Genomic DNA, 17,927 nt, shown 5'->3' on the forward strand with positions numbered 1-17,927 from the left:
TAAAATGTATCAGCATATTTCCACCTGTAGTTTGGTTAAAACTTACTGTTATTTTGTATTTTATTTCAAGTAATATACAATAATAAGTGTTCTATTTTTTTGTTTAGTATAAAACATTTGTGTTGCCCTTTATATTGAATTACTGCTTAGTACTGTATGCATTTGTATAACTTTGTCAGTTTGGTTTTAGAAAAAAGGACATATTTACATTCTCACATTGTTAATTTACTTATTAATTACATGGATATATTTTAAGTAGCTGTATATGTCAATAGATGTAAATGTCAAGTATTGTGCAAACATATTTGAGTTACAGTTAATGTGCTTCTGGGTGCTTAGGAAGTATATAGTGTGCTTCTATGCATATAGTGTAATAAATAAAGAACATATGAAGTGTGCACGAAGAGCTTAGTAAAACAAGATCACTGAAGCACTGAATGAAACCAACACAGAGGCATGATTTGTGTGTGGCAGAGCTGTGCATTGAGCTTTGTTTGACAAGTCTTGGTTATTGGTTTATGTTTTCATTCACAGAGGATCATGTCACACCTTCCGGATGGTGGGCTACTGTAAAATCATACCCAGAGTTGTGCTGACGGTTTTGTCTCTGCTGCCTGCTCTTTTGTTCTATGTTTGCCCTGCTTTCCTGCCTTCCTTGTTCTCTACAATTAAAGACAGAGCGAGGTTTCAGGCGCTTGGCTGGCAGCGCTAATCTTTGCATTGTCCTTTTCATTAGTGGTAGCTTCTCAACAATAAAGCAGCAGTGACCCATTCTTTTAAAACTGTGTGACAACACAATGTGATTTGGGAGCAATTGCATCTGAATAGACTGCAGGGACTCTTTGATCTACTCCCCCTTTCTTTTGAAGCTCCTTTTTTGAACGATGGCCCAAACTCTAAATGATTCTCTCGGTGGTCTTAAAGGTGCCCCTATTTCACATATACAGGACGCCAAACAAGACCTGTGTGTCCCTTCGGATTTTGTGCTTAAATGTACATAAGAAAAAGGAAATGTCCGAGAAAAAAAGGGGGCTCTCTCATTCTGTCACTCTGCCTCTTTCACTCTCCCTTTCTTTGTCAGAGTGAAAAAGAACGAGTCACAGAGGACTTTAACCCTTCCATGTCATCTCCGCTTGATGAGGAGCTTTGGATTAAGTACAAATGAGAACCCATTCATCCCTCTGCTGATCCGCAGCTAACCCTTGTGCTGCGAAAGGCCGAGGAGGCAGTTGCTTAGAGAGGTTTTGTGTGGCGAGAATGTCGGTCCAAAAGTAAAATCAATGGTTATGTGGATGAGAACCCCCGCAGTCGGTACATGCCATCCATTAGGTTACTGAGTTGATGAAAGCCCGATTTGCTTGAACTAGTCCTCTTGCTTTCTGTTAAACAGTGCATAAAATAGCAGATGGAGAGGGATTCTGTTGTTAAACGAAGAACAGGCGGTCCAAGCCTTTAAATCAGGAATAGAGGGATTTACTCAGTAAATCCTGCTTCATTTAAAGTTTTTAATTACTGAGTGCTCTTCAATTGTTGTTATCACTTGCTTCCAGTGGATTGTCTGGCCTCAGATTAACGGCAAGATCAAACGTTTCCATCCAACTTTAAAAAAGCACACATCATTGCAGTAATGAAATGCTTGTTATTTTGTGTATTAGTTTAGTTTTTTATGCTGTATTATGTTGATTGAAAATCTTGTACATGAGCTCCTCCAGAATGGCATATGAATTAGTGCCACAGTGGAAACATCTTCAGTTTGTGAAAGCAGATTACTGGTGGAGATACTGGGGTGGCGTTTTGCAATGTCCGGTTCAGAGGTCAGAACTCCACCAGATCAAGTTGCAGGCCTGCATGGCTGTGCAAGTTCAGAGTTGCTTTTCCAATCTTGATAAATGCACATCCTTGGGCTTCCGTTGGGTTACCATTACTTTTAGCTGGTGACAGGTTCAAGCCAGCCCCCTTGGCTGATCCTGCTTTCTAGATCTGTTTTGACTGGCAGGGCCAGTCAAAGTCATTGAGAAGTAGATCCAGTATGACAATACAATATTTAGAAATCTTTAATAATACTGTTTAACAGACTATTGATGAATTAAATATTCTGGCAGGGCGACACAGTGGCACAGTGGGTAACGTTGTCGCCTCACAGCAAGAAGGTCGCTGGTTCAAGCCCCCGCTGGCTCAGTTGTCATTTCTGTGTGGAGTGTGCATGTTCTCCTCATATTCGCATGGGTTTCCTCCAGGTGTTGTGGTTTCCCCCACAGTCCAAAGACATGCGCTATAGGTGAATTGAATAAGCTAAATTGGCTGTAAGGTATGAGTGTGTGTGAATGCTAGAGTGTATAAGTTTTTCCCACTGCTGGGTTGCTGCTGGAAGGGCATTCGATAAGTAAAACATATGCTGGAGAAGTTAGCGGTTTATTCCGCTGTAGGGAATAATCATAAAAGAAAATAAATTAATGGATGAAATATTTTGGCATATTTAGTTGTTCTTATGATTCATAGCCTATGACACATTAGCACTGAATTCTGGTTGGTTCACTAGCTTCAACTCAATGATTGACTTGTCAGCTTAAGTTGTTGAAGCTGGTAATCAGATAGTAGAAATGCAATGCTTCTTTATTGGGTTGTGTTAACTGATGCCATTGTTTGCTAACAATTAGTATGTTAGCAATCCCTGCCGGTAGAGATAACTTTAAGTTGACTAAATAACCTCAGGTTACAAATGTTGATGTTGTGAATTAATCAATTATCCCAATCAACAAACAAAAGAGGCAAAGCTTCTCCCTTATCATGATGTACAACTTGATAATAGGCATGGGATGATAACCGTTTTTAGGGTATACCGCGGTTTGGAACAGTCAAGGTTTTAAAACAGTAAAAAATTTAATGCTGTAAATATTTTATTTAAATTTTTTTGGTTTCTTTTTTTAGGTCAGCAGTATCTCCAGCAGATAATATATCCAAAGATGTGGTTTTAAATTGTAAAGAAATCAGTGTTTTTGAAACAAATGATGACAGCAGAAGTCAATAATTGATTTGAATTATTTAGCCTGACATGTTTACTGCTTCAAAATATTTGAAAAGTTTCTTAAAATAAATTATATTCAGATTTTTTTTTTTACCAAGATGATTAAAAATAATATATTTTTGAGCAGTAATCACAATACTGTGAAATCTTGATATTTTTGTCCAAGGTTATCATATCGTCAGAATCTTATACCGGCCTATGCCTACTTGATAAAGATGTTTATTGCTTATTTAGTACAAGCTGTTTTCTGAGCCCTGGAGTCCTCAATTTTTTTCATTAGCTTTTTTTGTTCCTGTTCATTGTACACGGTCGTTGAAGTAAAATTATTGGAGTCCACCTTGAAGACAACTGAGGATACCTAATTATCTTTCTGGTCTTTGAATAGTTTGAAAGCAGGGATTTGTAGGAAAGAGGATTCAATACAATCGCCTTTCACTGAATTTTAGCTCTTTCCAAACATGTCCAATCATGCTGAACTTAGACATGACCTTTCCCAAGCCCCCACTGTCTCTTTTGTTCACGGTCAGACTGTCATTTATTTTTCATCTAGTTACTGTTTACATGATAGCACACTTGAAATAGGGTCCTATATGAGTAACGTATTTGCTCTGTTGCTGTGGATTAATGAACTGAATACTAAGCCTTCATAAATGTATTGATTGACCAAATTGTCGCTTTCAAAGGATAGGTTCTTGTAAACTGTGAATATGTTTAAAACAGGTAACCTAATTAATTATGCAGTATGCACAACCGTTATAAGGTGTTAGTTACTTCAGCTTAACAGGTTTCCCACAGGGATTCTTCTACTCTGTCTTTGGGGGTGGAGATGTTTCATGAAGTCTTTCTGGATGGATGGTGAAGTGTTCTTTTATCTTTTATGGACAGCCCAACCCATAGTCCAGCCTTGTGGGTGCTAGACTGTCTGTGAATGTGTGAGGTGTGTATGTGTGTGAAGTGCTGGTGAAGCACTTCAGCTGTGTTTATTCAGTGCCAGACCTGCTGGTTCAAGCTGATGCGCTAACGTGTGGGATTGCACTTAGGGACAGTTGTGATGCTAATTCACCCTGACTGGAAAGGAGGAAAGCTGTCAGTGCACTCAAAGTTTGTGTGGACACACTGCAGTGAGAGTAAAGCACCGGGCCATTCATACATCAATGGATGAGAGAGGCCGGGAATTGCCTTATGCAGACTCTAAGAGTACTTCTTTAGTTTTTGCATGACTTTGGAATAAGATTGCGAGAAAATCTTTTGAGGCTTTCAACAAAGTTGGCACTCATGGATTGTGCTGAAATGACCACTGTTGGAAACCTTACAGTTTGAGATCCTCTTCCTGGTGTAAATTAAATGTCAAGGCATTAAAAGGCATCATGGCTTGCTGACCTTTCCTTCTTACCTTTCCATCTTACGTGAGCTGGTCCTATGCTGGTCCTTATAGAGTGGTACAGTGCTGTATGGTTCGGTATGGGTCACCTTTATCAGGCTTGCATTTTCTACTGCTTAAAGGGTACCAATGGTTACAGAAAAACTACATACAGCATACATTTAGTCCTTATATGGGGACAAAAACAACACACAACATATAGCCCACAGTCAGTGCAAACCTCACATCTGTATCTTAAATCTTCACCAGCTCATGTAACTACTTGTTAAAAAGTAATTCCGTCATTCCAAGTTCATATTAGCATGATAATATTTAACCATGGCAGTTTGTTCATGTTTTAGGTTGCTAAAACAATCATTTGCTCCTTTGTTTTTTCTGGCTTTTCCTTTGTTTTTTCAAGCTTCACTCTTGCATTTGTCCATTTCTGAAAGGATTGGAGGTCAGAAGCACTTCAAAAATCATGCGCACGTTATTATCATCAGCTCAAGAATTTTGTCGTTTCAAATATAGATGCGCTGCGAGTGCACTTGAGAAAGCGAAACTGCTAACGCTTTAGACGCCCTCGTAAAAAACTAACGGGCACTTGATAGATTCTGCTCTTCTTCTTGGCTTTATGGCTGTTCAAGATGACGACAAGGTTTGTTTGAGCTCAGGTCGACCATGGCTCGCTATTATATGTATATATTATCACGGTGTAATATCTCAGCTGTGTTTTTTTAAAAATGGTGGTTCCTTTGTTTTCATTCTCCTGGCTTGTTGCATGAGCTAGTGAGCTATCTCTTTAAACCAATAGCTATTAGTTGTATGTCTTGCTCTGCCTTTTGGTACCCTTTTGTTGTGCTCATTACCCTTTGCAAGGGGTACCCAAAAAGTGGTACGGTACGGTTCACTTTTAGCAGGGCCGGCCCGTGGCATAGGTAGTATAGGCAAATGCTAAGGGCGCTGTACATCCAGGGGGTACCAGAAATGAGCGCGGATAAGTTGGATTTGTTTTTGATATTCCTGAGACATTCAGTAATAGATGGCAATAACTCAAAAACCTCTTAGCCTAAAAAGATCTAAAGTGTGTTTTCTACAAAAAGACAAAGGTGGTTATGTTTCACAGCTGTCTCTTTTTTTTTTTTTTTCGCTCAACATTACGAGCACTGCTCCGTTTAGCCGGAGATATGCGTTTAGCCAGGAGAGCTTGTGCGGAGTGAAGCTTTCAGTAAGGGACCGTCGGAAAAGTGCTTCTTTTTTTCCATTTTTTTTTTTTTGCTCTGTCCTGCGTGTTTTGTTTTAAACACAACTAATTTTCTCTTAAATGTGCACAAACAGTTACTAAAGTAGTCAAATGCTTCATTCATTCATTCACATAGATCTGTGCATTCTTGCATTAACATCTCTGTTATCAAACAAAACACAATGAGAGATTAATCTGCTGTTCTTCACTAAATAACTATAGTAACTTTAATCAATATGCAAATACAATAAAAAGTTAAATAGATTTTATAGCTTTATTTAATTTCTGTATAGGGAATTGATTTTAATACAATTTTATTTTATTGTCAATATTTTCTATTGTTTGCTGTGTATTCTATCATTTGAAGCTATTTGTTGTCCCAATTTTTTTCCCAACGTTGACAGATATGGCATAACATTGCTAATCAATAAATATCTATAGTGCTATCTGTTAGTTTTAATGTCAGCTAATGTTATAGAAGGGCATAGATTTTATGGAAAATAGAAATTGTAATGTAACTACCCCCATCATTCCTTCCTCAAGCAAATATAAGATTTATTCAGCTATAATGTTAATTGCATTGGCATATTTACCTGACGTTTTCCCAGCTTGTAGTAGTCGATCAAAAAGCTATTTAGTTTTTTATGACTATATGTACACTAGCAGTGGTGGAATTTACTGCAATGTGACAGGGCACTATCTGAAATCTTGCCTAGGGCGCCAAATTGGTTAGGGCCGGGCCTGACTTTTAGGTACCTTTTGACAGTGGAAACGGCCATAAAAGCGTACCTAACTGAACCGTACCTAAATGTACAACTCAGTGGAAACGGGCCATAAATAACTAGCTCCTGCTCAGAACCAGCAAATAACCAGTTTGAACCAGCTCATGACCACATCATAAGCTAATAACCAGCTCAAACCAGCAGTCATGCTTCAAAACTAACTGACCATGCAACCTTATTCCAGTGCTCAATGGTAAAGTTCTTACAGTCGGCCATATAGTTCCATATGCACCAGAGTGAAATGCACATGATGTGACATATTCCACACATTAACTACATTATAACCTTCGGTGAACCAAGTAGAACTTCAGTAAGCTCGGGCCAGATAAGATAGCCATTAAGGAAGTTTATTTAACAAAGATTGTGTGAAGAACTAATCCAGCAGCTAATCCAACCAGTCAGTGAAAAAGGAGGCTGGGATATTTAGCTGTCAATCACCTCTGTCCTGTTAAATCTTCACAACATCTATCCACCACATCCCTGCCTAACCCTTGTCTGGTTCCCACCCAGTGTAAAACAGAGGAAGAAGTGACACCTTGAACCACTGTTGGTTAAATCCCACCACAGCTGACTGGGAGCAACCCATATGCCTTGCTGTGTATTTCCGAAGATAAACAATGATATTTGCTATACATGCAACATGCTTGTGGTGATGTTTTTATCAACACACTTCACAAATATCTATAGGAGAATGGCTAGAACCAGTCTGGGATTTTCCTGCTACGATTTGACTCAGTCCCTTGAATTAAGTCTGCTAGCTGAGACTCGGTGCCCTGCTACCATGGGAGACAATGCTCAGGTGACGTGGTGGACATTTATACTTGTCTGAGTTTTGGGAGGGCAGACAGACAAATTGAATCCAGAGTGAATATACGCTGGCTCCTTTGTAGTTACAAATGTTCCCCACTCCCCCTTTCATAATTCATGGGGTGTTATGCCATGTTAGCACTATAGAAGTTTGCCAGGGGCTATTCCCTGGTGGTCTTTGTGGTGACAGTGATGTAGAGGCTGCTTAGGGATGCCAGGAAGAGAGAGAGGCTATAGGGGAGAGCGAGGAAGAGGAAAGGCAGGCTGGTCCTGTAATAGCTCTTGTTCTCACTCACTTGAAGACCTAAAACTAATGGGCAGTGGTGAAGTGGCTGTCACACCAGCTCTGAGAAGCCATACATATTACACACAAACCCTTATCTAGTGACTTGGACCGTTTGGGATGGACATTTTAAAAATATAATTTCTCCATTGAGGTTTAATTATTTTAGTGAAGCTCATGCATCTTTCTGAGAGTTATAGTGTTAAGAACGAACACCCTTTTGTCACAGACAACTTAGCTGTTCATCCCAGGCTCATTGGAGATACAGTATGTGCCCAGGGCTACATTTTTGGAAACTGCAAAATATGTGGCTGAGGCGACGTCTGCTTGCAGCTTGTTTTTATAAATCCACTAGAGGCTGCTGTGTAAATTTTTGACGATTTCAGATGTGTTACTAGGCCAAGTTTTGCTCATACACTGTATTCTCATGCACATCCATTTTATTTTATTTTTTACCTGCTTTCTGTAGCCTATAATCTACCTTCCGACAGAGATCAGCTGCAAGCTTGACTAAACACATCTGTCTTTAATTATCAAGTTCTCCTTTAGATCCTTCTTAGTTGGTTTAATTGATAAGGGTTGGAGCTAAGCTCTGCAGGAAGGTAGTCTGAGGCTCTGGTAACACTAATACGTTTTAGTTTTAAGACACATAACTTTTGCCATGGTTATGCCTTCTGTTCACCCTATCCCAGAGTTTTTAAGCCCCTAAAATGGAACGTTTTGAAAACGCTGATAAGGCCGTTTTGGTTTTAAAATGCTGCTGCTCGGTGTCAGTGTGGATCAGGGAAAACAGACACCTCTGAAAATGAAGGCGTGGCTGCAGACATTTGACTGTCTAGACATTCCTCTATCTTCACTGTATGCATATTTATAACAAAACAAAGCCTTTAACTTAACTGCCTCCTTTCATTTTCGTTGAAAAATATAAAACGCACCCTGTCTTTTCTCCTGAATATCAATTTCAATAGTCAATAATGACTATTATAAAAGTATAACGTACAATAAGTTTATACAATATAGGAAATAAAAGCAAGCAATCAGTCAATATGCAGAATCAGCTTTTCAGAATCAACAGAATTAACTTATCTTTCCACTCAGACAAAACAAGTCACCTGAAAAAGACCAAAGAGTCGTTAGTGAAAAGATTAATTAAATAACACATTTAACAGCTAGTGAGATGAGATCCAGTGGTACCCGTATATCCTTGATGAACTGTCCGACGTGCACTGCTCTCACCTGGGTAGATGTGCACAAAGCATCTGCTGCCTGCCTGGAGCTCAGAATTGTGCATGCGCTTCATCGCAAGCCAGAGTGTGTGTGTGGTCATGTGATGTGCGTTTTTAGCGGTATAGTGTTGACGGAGATATTTTCAGAAACTCTAGATAAAACGCTAGTGTGGGCGTGGATCATTTTTGTTCAAAAATGCAGTTTTAAAACTGAAAGGAGTGAGCATGATGTAGTACTTTTATAGATTGCACATAGTAAAAGCTGCTTTACATTTTCAATTTAAATTTAATATTTTGTATAGTCCAGCTAAGGTCTTTCGAGAGTTTATGTTTATATTACTCATTCTTGTGGGTTCAGATCTGCAAGTTCTGCAGCATTTTTAGGCATCATAGAGGATTGTGTTAGCATAGCAACATTTGCAACACCACAATCCTTTCATCTATGTAGATTGTCCCAAATCGTTAACAAAGTATTGCTGTAAGTCTAGGCATTTTCATCTTCTTAAGTCAAGATTCAATATTCTGATTCCTCTTTCCAACTTTGATCCACTATCCCCTGTTTATATGTCTTAGAGTTTTATGTGGTGACTATAAATAGTGCTTTGAACTCAATTCACCTACACATGCCCTCGGAAAGAAATTTACTTTTATTGACTAGCAGTGCATTAAAATTAATGCCCTTGTATATATGCACTAAAAATAACATATACTGAACTTTTTTTCTCTGTACATTACAGTGTGCCTGCTGAAGTTAGTGCATGTAGAGTTGTTTTAGTGCATGTAGAGTCAACATTTTAAATGTTTATATTTCTTTTAACATATCAACCATAACTAAATTTAGCATGTGACTACTGAGGAAAGCAGTTTTGTTTATGATTGGTTATCTGTAGGCCCACACGAAATCTGTGCGCGCAGAATTCCGTAGATTTCCACAGATTTTTAGCCTATTATTAATTCTGTTTATTTACTTAAGTAAATGTGTGTAAATTAATATTTATTCAGTTTTTAAATTAATTACAGTAATATTATTGACTAATATGAAAATATTAGTCAATGTTTATTATTAGTCAATATGTCTTTTCGTAGATATATGAGACACTTGCTTTGTTTACCAAATAAAGTGGATCTAATTGTATTTGCATTTTAATTGGGCATATTTTACTTTTGCTTTCAGTTTGACGGAGCTGCCGTCCGTTTGTTTTGGTTTAGATGGCAGTCTCCGTGAGGAGGTGCCGTCACTGTTATTAATAAATAATTTAAACCTGCGTCGGTTCTCCGCCTCCTTCTTCCTGGCGGCCAAAGGGCCCTGAACGACATTACAATATTATTTTTTATTTTACATATAAGGGTTTTAGTTATGATAGTACCAAAATAATTCCGCTGAAATCCGCATATTTTTTACCAAAATTCTCAGCAGAAATAGCGAAAAAACATCCGCAGATTTTGTCTGACCCTAGTTATCAGTTATAAACACAACATAACTTTATTGCAATATATCATTTCAGACCTCGAAGACACTTTTTATTATTCTACAAGACCTATTTGAACCCAGTGTTTCCTAACCCAAGCTTTAAAATGCTTAAATAATGTACACATCCTGTAACAGCGTTGAGGCCAATTTCTGTTTATTTATTTATTTTCAAATGACCATTAAGTGTCTATTATTTGTCTGTGCATGCAAACACTCTGTCGCTGCTGTAGCCATAGAGTTGATGCTCTGGTCAGATGTAACCCAGCGGTGGAATGCAGATGTGTTTTAAAGCTGGGTAATAAGCAGCTTTGGGTTTCTCACTGCTCCCTTCCAGCCTTTAACAGCATGTAAGCACTTACTCATCTAGATTATTATACCACAGTTGGAGGCTTTAAAAACACTCACAGTTTACACAAAGAGATGCTAATTACATTTCACAAAATCAGAGACAGGCAATAAATTATTTCCCATACTTACAATGAAGACTCGCTAGTGATGGATTCAAAGACTGATCTCACGAAACCACATAAAACAGACAGTCTTTGCGGTTTAGTCGACTATAGAGCAGTGCTTTGGTTTATTAGTTAATTCCCAACATCTAATGTTCCTTTGATTAAGTTAAGACTCCAACTTAAGGGGAGTGAGAGTTAAAAGAGCTCTCGTGCTTTCTGTGCTTGCTGCGAAAAATGAAACGTGTTCATCTGGCAGCAGACTCTGGCCCTCTAATCTACATCTCTTACAAGTGTTTCTTGAAGGAGATAACTAGAAGTCTGACACATGAATGTGAAACCAGAAGAAGAGACTGTGGTTGAGTGCTTCCCCAGTGTAATAGGCTTGAAGTAGTCAGGTGGTTTTTGGAGAAGGCTGTAGTTAGACTCTTGTGTTATTATGTGATCGCCTGTCATACGTTATTACATTAAAAGTGTTGAAGTACAGAAATGTCTGTTCTGTAGTAGAAATTCGCTTTTTTATGTCAGATAAACTCGTTTGACCTTAATTGTTACACGAAGTAGCTTTTGAGGATTTAAGCACATATTTTAGTAATGTGATACATTTAAACACCCACCGTTCGCTGATGTAAAAATAAAGGCCAAAAGTGTTTTTTTTAATATGTGTATTTTTACATGTACAGTGGTGGACAGTAACTCAATATATTTAATTCACTGCTGTACATTTTTGAGTCTCTGCCTTTGTCAGAGTATTTATTTTAGGAAACTTTAACTGTTATTAAACTACATTCCAAAAAAAAAAAAAAATTTTTTACTACAAGAGATAGCAATATCAAAAAGATAGATATTCTGTTATCATTTAGTCACCATTGACTTGTTACAAACTATTAGAGATTTTTTGTGGTTCTCTTTTTTTGGGTTTACTTTGGTTCTGATATTTCAAAGAATGTTGGAAACCGGTAACCATTCACAACCATAGAGGAAAAAAAATACTAATAAATAAATGGTTGCCAGTTTTCATTCATTCATTCATTCATTTATTTTCCTTCGACTTAATCTCTTTATTTATCAGGGGGAAGCCACAGCAGAATGAACCACCAACTTGTCCAGCATATGTTTTACACAGCGTATGGCGTTCCAGCTGCAATCCAGTACTGGGAAACATCCATACACATTCATTCACACACATACACTACGAACAATTTAGTTTATTCAATTAATTTATACCAGGCGACGCAATGGCGCAGTAGGTAGTGCTGTCACTTTACAGCAAGTAAAGCAGGTGCTTCAGTTTCCCCCACAGTCCAAAGACATGCGGTACAGGTGAATTGGGTAGGCTAAATTGTCCGTAGTGTATGTGTGTAAATGAGTGTGTATGAATGTTTCCCAGAGATAGGTTGCAGCAGGAAGGGCATCCGCTGCGTAAAACATATGCTGGATAAGTTGGCGGTTCATTTCACTGTGGTGACCCCAGATTAATAAAGGGACTAAGCCATAAAGAAAATGAATTAATGAATTCATCTATACCCCATGTCTTTGGACTGTGGAGGAAACCGGAGCATCTGTGGGAAACCAACAGCAACACATGGAGAACATGCAAGCTCCACACAGAAATGCCAACTGACCCAGCCAGAACTTGAACCACTCCTGAGCCACTGTGTCCCCCATTACCAGATTTCAACATTTTTAAAAACATTTTAGCTTGTGTTCAACAAAGTTACCGTTACCAGAGTAGAAGTTATTTTGATCTTGAGAACCGTCACTTGCTCATATCCTATTTATGAATGAGATGAATAATGTCTTTTAACCTGATAATTGGTTCACAAAAAGCATTGGACAAATTAGTGTTGTGAACTGGACAGATCATTAAATTAGCAAACATAGTGTGGTGGCCACTAATTATTAAAGGGACAAAGCTGAAAAGAAAACGAATGAAGTGTCAAAAACTGGCATCACGGTGGCGCAGTGGGTAGCACAATCACCTCATAGCACCTCATAGGTTGCTGGTTTGAGCCTCAGCTGGGTCAGTTGGCATTTCTCTGTGGAGTTTGTATATTCTCCCCATGTTTGCGTGGGTTTCCTCCGGGTGCTCCGGTTTCCCCCACAAGTCCAAAGACACGTGGTACTGGTAAATTGGGTAAGCTAATTTGTAGTGTATGTGTGTAAGTGAGTGTGTATGGGGGTTTTCCAGTGATGGGTTGCAACTGGAAGGGCATCTGCTGCTTAAAACATATGCTGGATAAGTCGGCGGTTCATTCTGCTGTGGCGACCCCAGATAAAAAAAAAGGGACTAAGCCGAAAAGAAAATGAATGAACTGATGTATGCAGCTGATGTAAATTAGTAATACGCAATTTTAGGATTTATAATTGTAAATGAAAATCATTTTTAGGTCTTGACAGCTGTGTTTATTTATTTTTGTTAAACACTTAGTATATGGAATAATTTGGTATTTGCATTTGTTTTGCTCCAAGAATTTTTATTATTTATCAGCATGGTCATCAGGCAAGCTTTCGTTATAAAATGAGACATATGCATGTTTTATTAATCTACTTCAGCTCGTATTCACGTTTTTTTGACCAACAATATAATATGGAAGTAGGCATGCCCATCCAAATTTTAAGTGTGCTTAGAAATATCAGGACCTAGCTGCATAGTATGTAATTGGGAGAAAATATCACCTGGGTATGCAATATGAAAAAGTCTGTAGAAAAAAAAAGGAAAGATATGTTGTGATAATAGGATCGCTGAGGCTCTTCAGTCAGTTTTCTCTCTCGTCTTCAGCCAGCTCCTTTCTTTCTGCATCTCGTCAGACATAATGGCCAAAAAAAAAATAAAAAATTGGCTCCAGCTGGAATCCATTTACCCCCATTATTGAAGCAAAGCGCCTCCATCTGCTAACTGCTGGACTAAGTTGTTAGATATTTGACAGTAAAGTTTGTTATGCCTCTAAAACAAATGAAATACATGTGTTTTAATTGTGTGCGGTGGACTGCAGGGCACATGCAGTGGTCCTGCAGGATGTTGGTTAAACACATGCTTGCGGGGTGCCACGTTTAGGGAGGGCTTCTCTTCAGGAAGCTCGTCTAGAGTAATGTGCCGGAGTATATTCAGAAAATGGCAGCATCAAAATCTGGCAGCTTTTCAGATAACGGCATCTTTTTTAGTAAATCATCTCCCATCCCTAACTACCTTAGTCGGCTATATCTAGATATGGTTGCAAATAATAGTTGATTATAAATGTAAAAATACTTAAATTATTATTATTATTGTTTATATTATTGTTATTAGAGCTTATTAGAGGGGAAAATAATCTGTCTGTCTGGGTGGTTTGAAAGATACATGCAAACCCACATCACAGCAATGGGAGTTGTCCAGTTATTTTTGAAAGTAGTATTTCATAATTTGTGCAGAACATGGATCAATGGCATTGGTTTTCTGGTTGTGAGCAAAGTTTTAATGCAAATCCACACTGTAATTCCAATACACTAATAATAGGGTGATTCTACGCTATTATCATCAAAAAAGAATGTTACCCTGTTATTTAAAGAAAGTAAATTACATACTGGCCTTCTTTGGTACTGTAGATTTGTATGTGGCAGATGTTAGACGTTACAGTCTTTATGTGCATTTGATGTTTGTAATGCTTGAATGCACATTTTAGTTTTACAGTGGCGTGCACCATGACTTATGCATGAATAAAGTCAAACCCACAGAGACAGTGTGAAGGAAAAGAGATGTCCTGAGAATACATTTTAATATGCAGTATGATTATTCTCCACAATGTTGGTGTATATCCTTGATTAGTTTAGGCCAAGAATCCATAATTAATGATTGTTATATTCAGAGGACTCGACGATGAGTCTGTCCTACTGGCCTGTAGCCCAGTGTCAGAGGGATTCAGGCCAGATGACAGAACTGTCACTTGTCCTTTCGCGCCAGTGCGTTGATACTGAAAACTTTGCAATAATTGATTTTGCACATTGCTCTAGACATATTTTTACAAAAAAGAAGTGATGGTCTTCAAAGCACCAGTAAGTATCAGAAGTTAAAAGAACACTATTTGTACATCATTTTTGCAGATTTGTTTAGGCCTGACTTTTACAATAAATGTGGTTCATATTAATTATTTCTGTAATTAGTGTTACATTTCATTCAAATTTCTGCTATTTACTTTTTAAATTTTATTTACATTTATGTATTGGTTATGGACTTGTTATTTCCGAACAAATTTATATGAAAGATAATGACTTACAAATTTGTGCAACTTGTGCCTCATTTCATCTAAATGATACAGTTCTGTTCAGTGCAGTATGGTATGGATCAGTACAGGTCACCCTGATCAGGCTTGCGTTTCCACTGACAACTCTTTCTTTACTTGGTAGGTGTGGTGTATGGCAGAAAGTTAGGATCAAAGTTGTTCTCACTCAAGGAACAAGGTTTACATGCTGTTCAAATGAAGTTCGTTTTTTTAAATGTAGAAGCGTGGTAATTGCATGCATTTAGAGAGAAGAAGAGGCCCAGTGAAACACACAGTGAACTGTCCCATAAACAACAATGAGGACATAGAGAAGATCTTGCTCTTGCTTCTTATCATGGGGATTTCACACTAAGACATCAAGCTCTGTCATCATTGTATTTCAGTGTCATGTCTTGGATGTGTAGTTGAAAATGGTGCTTTCTGAGTTTTTTTCTGCTGGCTTGTTGCACACGTTGCTGACGATTCTTTGTAAGCTAATAGCATTTAGCAGTGAACCTAGCTCCAACCTTTTGGTACTTGTTGTTGTGCTAGTTACCCTTGTGAAAGGGTGGCAAAAAGTGCTATGTTATGGTTTGTTAATTCGGTACCTTTGATAGTGGAAATGAACATAAATGCTGTATGGATAATACTGTACCGCTCAGTTTAAACAATTATTACTTTTTATTACTTGTTTTTTTGTCCTATTATTAATTTATTATTAATTATTATTAATTTATTGTTTGACACAGTGCAAATTATTTTCTGGAAAGTACAATAAATATTGTTTATAGCAAACATATTTTAATGGTGATTATGATATTAGTTATAAATATATATTAAGGAGACAACTGATCACTACTTTTTTTGGTCACACTTTATTTTGATGGACCGTTTGTTGAATTTAAGTTACATTGCATCTACATGCAGTTACATTCTCATTAGATTATAAGTAGACATTTAGGTTTAGGGTTGTGATTAGTGTAAGTTGGCATGTACTTGCAAAGTTTCTTATAGTCAGTTAAATGTCTGTTGAAGAAGTAGTATCAACAGCTATTAAGCTAATACTCAAATGGACCATCAAAATAAAGTGTTACCCTTCTTTTTGTGATCATGTTTGCAGATAGTATGGTAAATTAATAAACTCTACATCTGACGTCACAATTATTTTTCCTTCAGTTTGTGAAAAGAAGCTGTTAGCCATAAGACGAAAGGTCAGCGTGGCTGGAGAGGTGGCCCTGTAGCCCTGTGTTAAATGGTGGGAGCAGATGCCCCAAATGAGCGTGGCAGCCTGCCATGGTCTACCACTGTTTTCACAGCATGCGTTTTTGCGGGCACCGCCTCGGCCCTGGGAGTGCCCTCTGTTTACTTTGCCACCTGCGAGATGGGAGGGGTCGGGGCACATGTGATCAAACACACAGGGGCATGAAGAACAGAAGGGGGTTAAATCAGTAAGTGAATGCACAGCTATTTTGCAAGGATTTGCCCATTCGTGGAGGCTGGGATTAGGTAGAATTCCAGAGCCAGCCGGAATGTGTGAGCTTCAGCAGCCTGGGAGACAAAGGTTAAAGATCTAGTCTCAAAGAGGGAAGATGACCTCCACTGAGAAGTGCAGGAAGATGTACTGTCCCATGACATACGGCTTCTTTATGACACCGCAGGTTCCTAAATATTATGTTTGAATTTTATGTATTATATAATGTATGTCTTTTAGGAAAACATTTAGTATTTAAACATTCAGTTTTTATTTCACCCCCCAAGTCAAACTGAAAGGACAGAGTGGCTCATCTTTAGGATGGTATGTTTATTATATCTTTGTGGTTGTGGGTGAAATATTTCTTTTACTTAGCTAGAAACTTAAAGACAGCCGGTTGGCTTCTCTGAATGTTGTATCTTTGGCAATAATGACTCTGCTAGAATGAATATTGCCCTGGCAGTGATTACTGGAGTAATATAATTTATTTTACAACTCCAGCACTTCCCACTTTGCAAAGCCAGGCCTGTCAGGAGTAGGCATGGGCTGATATAAGTTTTGGATGGTATGATAAACTTGTATAAATAAACACCACGGTTTCACAATATTGTAATTTCTACTCTAAAATAGGTTATTTTCTTTTTACCCCTTTGAACACAATACATTTTATTTTAGGAAATATTTATAATATTTTGGAGCAGTAAATGTGTATATATATATATATATATATATATATATCCCCTAAAATATACCTTAGGAATGGTATAACAGAAAACTTTATAGGTTTTAAAACCTTGACTTTCCCAAACCGCTGTAAATCTTGAAACTGGCTATCATCCCATGCCTAGTGATGAGCATAGTCATTGTTGATGAATTAATAATAAATTGGTCTCATTACTAATATGGCCATATGCAGAGTCTGAATGAAAATATTTAACAGGAAAGAGAAGTCAGTAAATCGATATTTGACCATTTACACCACCCTTGTCTGTCTGCAAGTGCAGTAAAGCAATTATTGATTTTTTAAAACTTATCAGTAATCCCATGCAAGTGCTGTATGTACACATTAAGTGCAAGAAAATTAACAAAACAGTACAACATTAGTGTTTTTGTCTTCTAATGCAAACCAGTGGCATTTCTGCAGTTACTTGTTTAATTTCTGAAACAATCAGCAGTTTTGAATTAATCATTTAAGCTAATGATTTGATTACTGCTCATGTAAATAGCAAATTTGTTTTGTTTCTGAATTAATCTCCTTTTTCGAATAATCAAAGTAAATGAATTAACAAAATAGATGAGCATTTAAATCAGGGGTCTCAAACTCAAATTGGCAGAGGGTCATTTCAGTGACTGGCAAATCATAGGGGGACCGTTGTAACTTTCAAGCACAAGAAAAAAGTGGAAACTTGACATAATTGATGCATCTTAAGACAACAGACATGACGCTTATATTTCAAGCATTACCTGTCACCAGTGATAATGCAAATCAGCGCGTTTATCCGTCACACAGCTGCTGAAATATATATGTGGCTGTTGTGTGTGTGGCCAAGCATTGGACACACATTCAGCATT

General features: G+C 37.8%; 1 protein-coding gene and 2 long non-coding RNA genes across 10 annotated transcripts in view; 2 read left to right on the plus strand and 1 right to left on the minus strand.

Annotated features, from left to right (window-relative positions):
• Positions 1 to 17,927, minus strand: part of LOC137496194 (uncharacterized) — a 78,082-nt gene that overhangs the window by 56,767 nt on the left and 3,388 nt on the right. The gene's annotated exons all lie outside the window — the stretch shown is intronic.
• Positions 1 to 17,927, plus strand: part of adamts18 (ADAM metallopeptidase with thrombospondin type 1 motif, 18) — an 87,780-nt gene that overhangs the window by 2,207 nt on the left and 67,646 nt on the right. The gene's annotated exons all lie outside the window — the stretch shown is intronic.
• Positions 535 to 11,453, plus strand: LOC147836080 (uncharacterized). The gene is made up of 3 exons (XR_015496132.1): positions 535 to 4,795; positions 4,851 to 9,800; positions 9,956 to 11,453. It is a non-coding gene; the product is annotated as an uncharacterized LOC147836080 (long non-coding RNA).

The sequence above is a fragment of the Danio rerio genome, chromosome 7, assembly GCF_052040795.2.
Source record: "Danio rerio strain M-AB ecotype USA chromosome 7, GRCz13ab, whole genome shotgun sequence".
In the NCBI taxonomy this organism is placed as follows: Eukaryota; Metazoa; Chordata; class Actinopteri; order Cypriniformes; family Danionidae; genus Danio; species Danio rerio.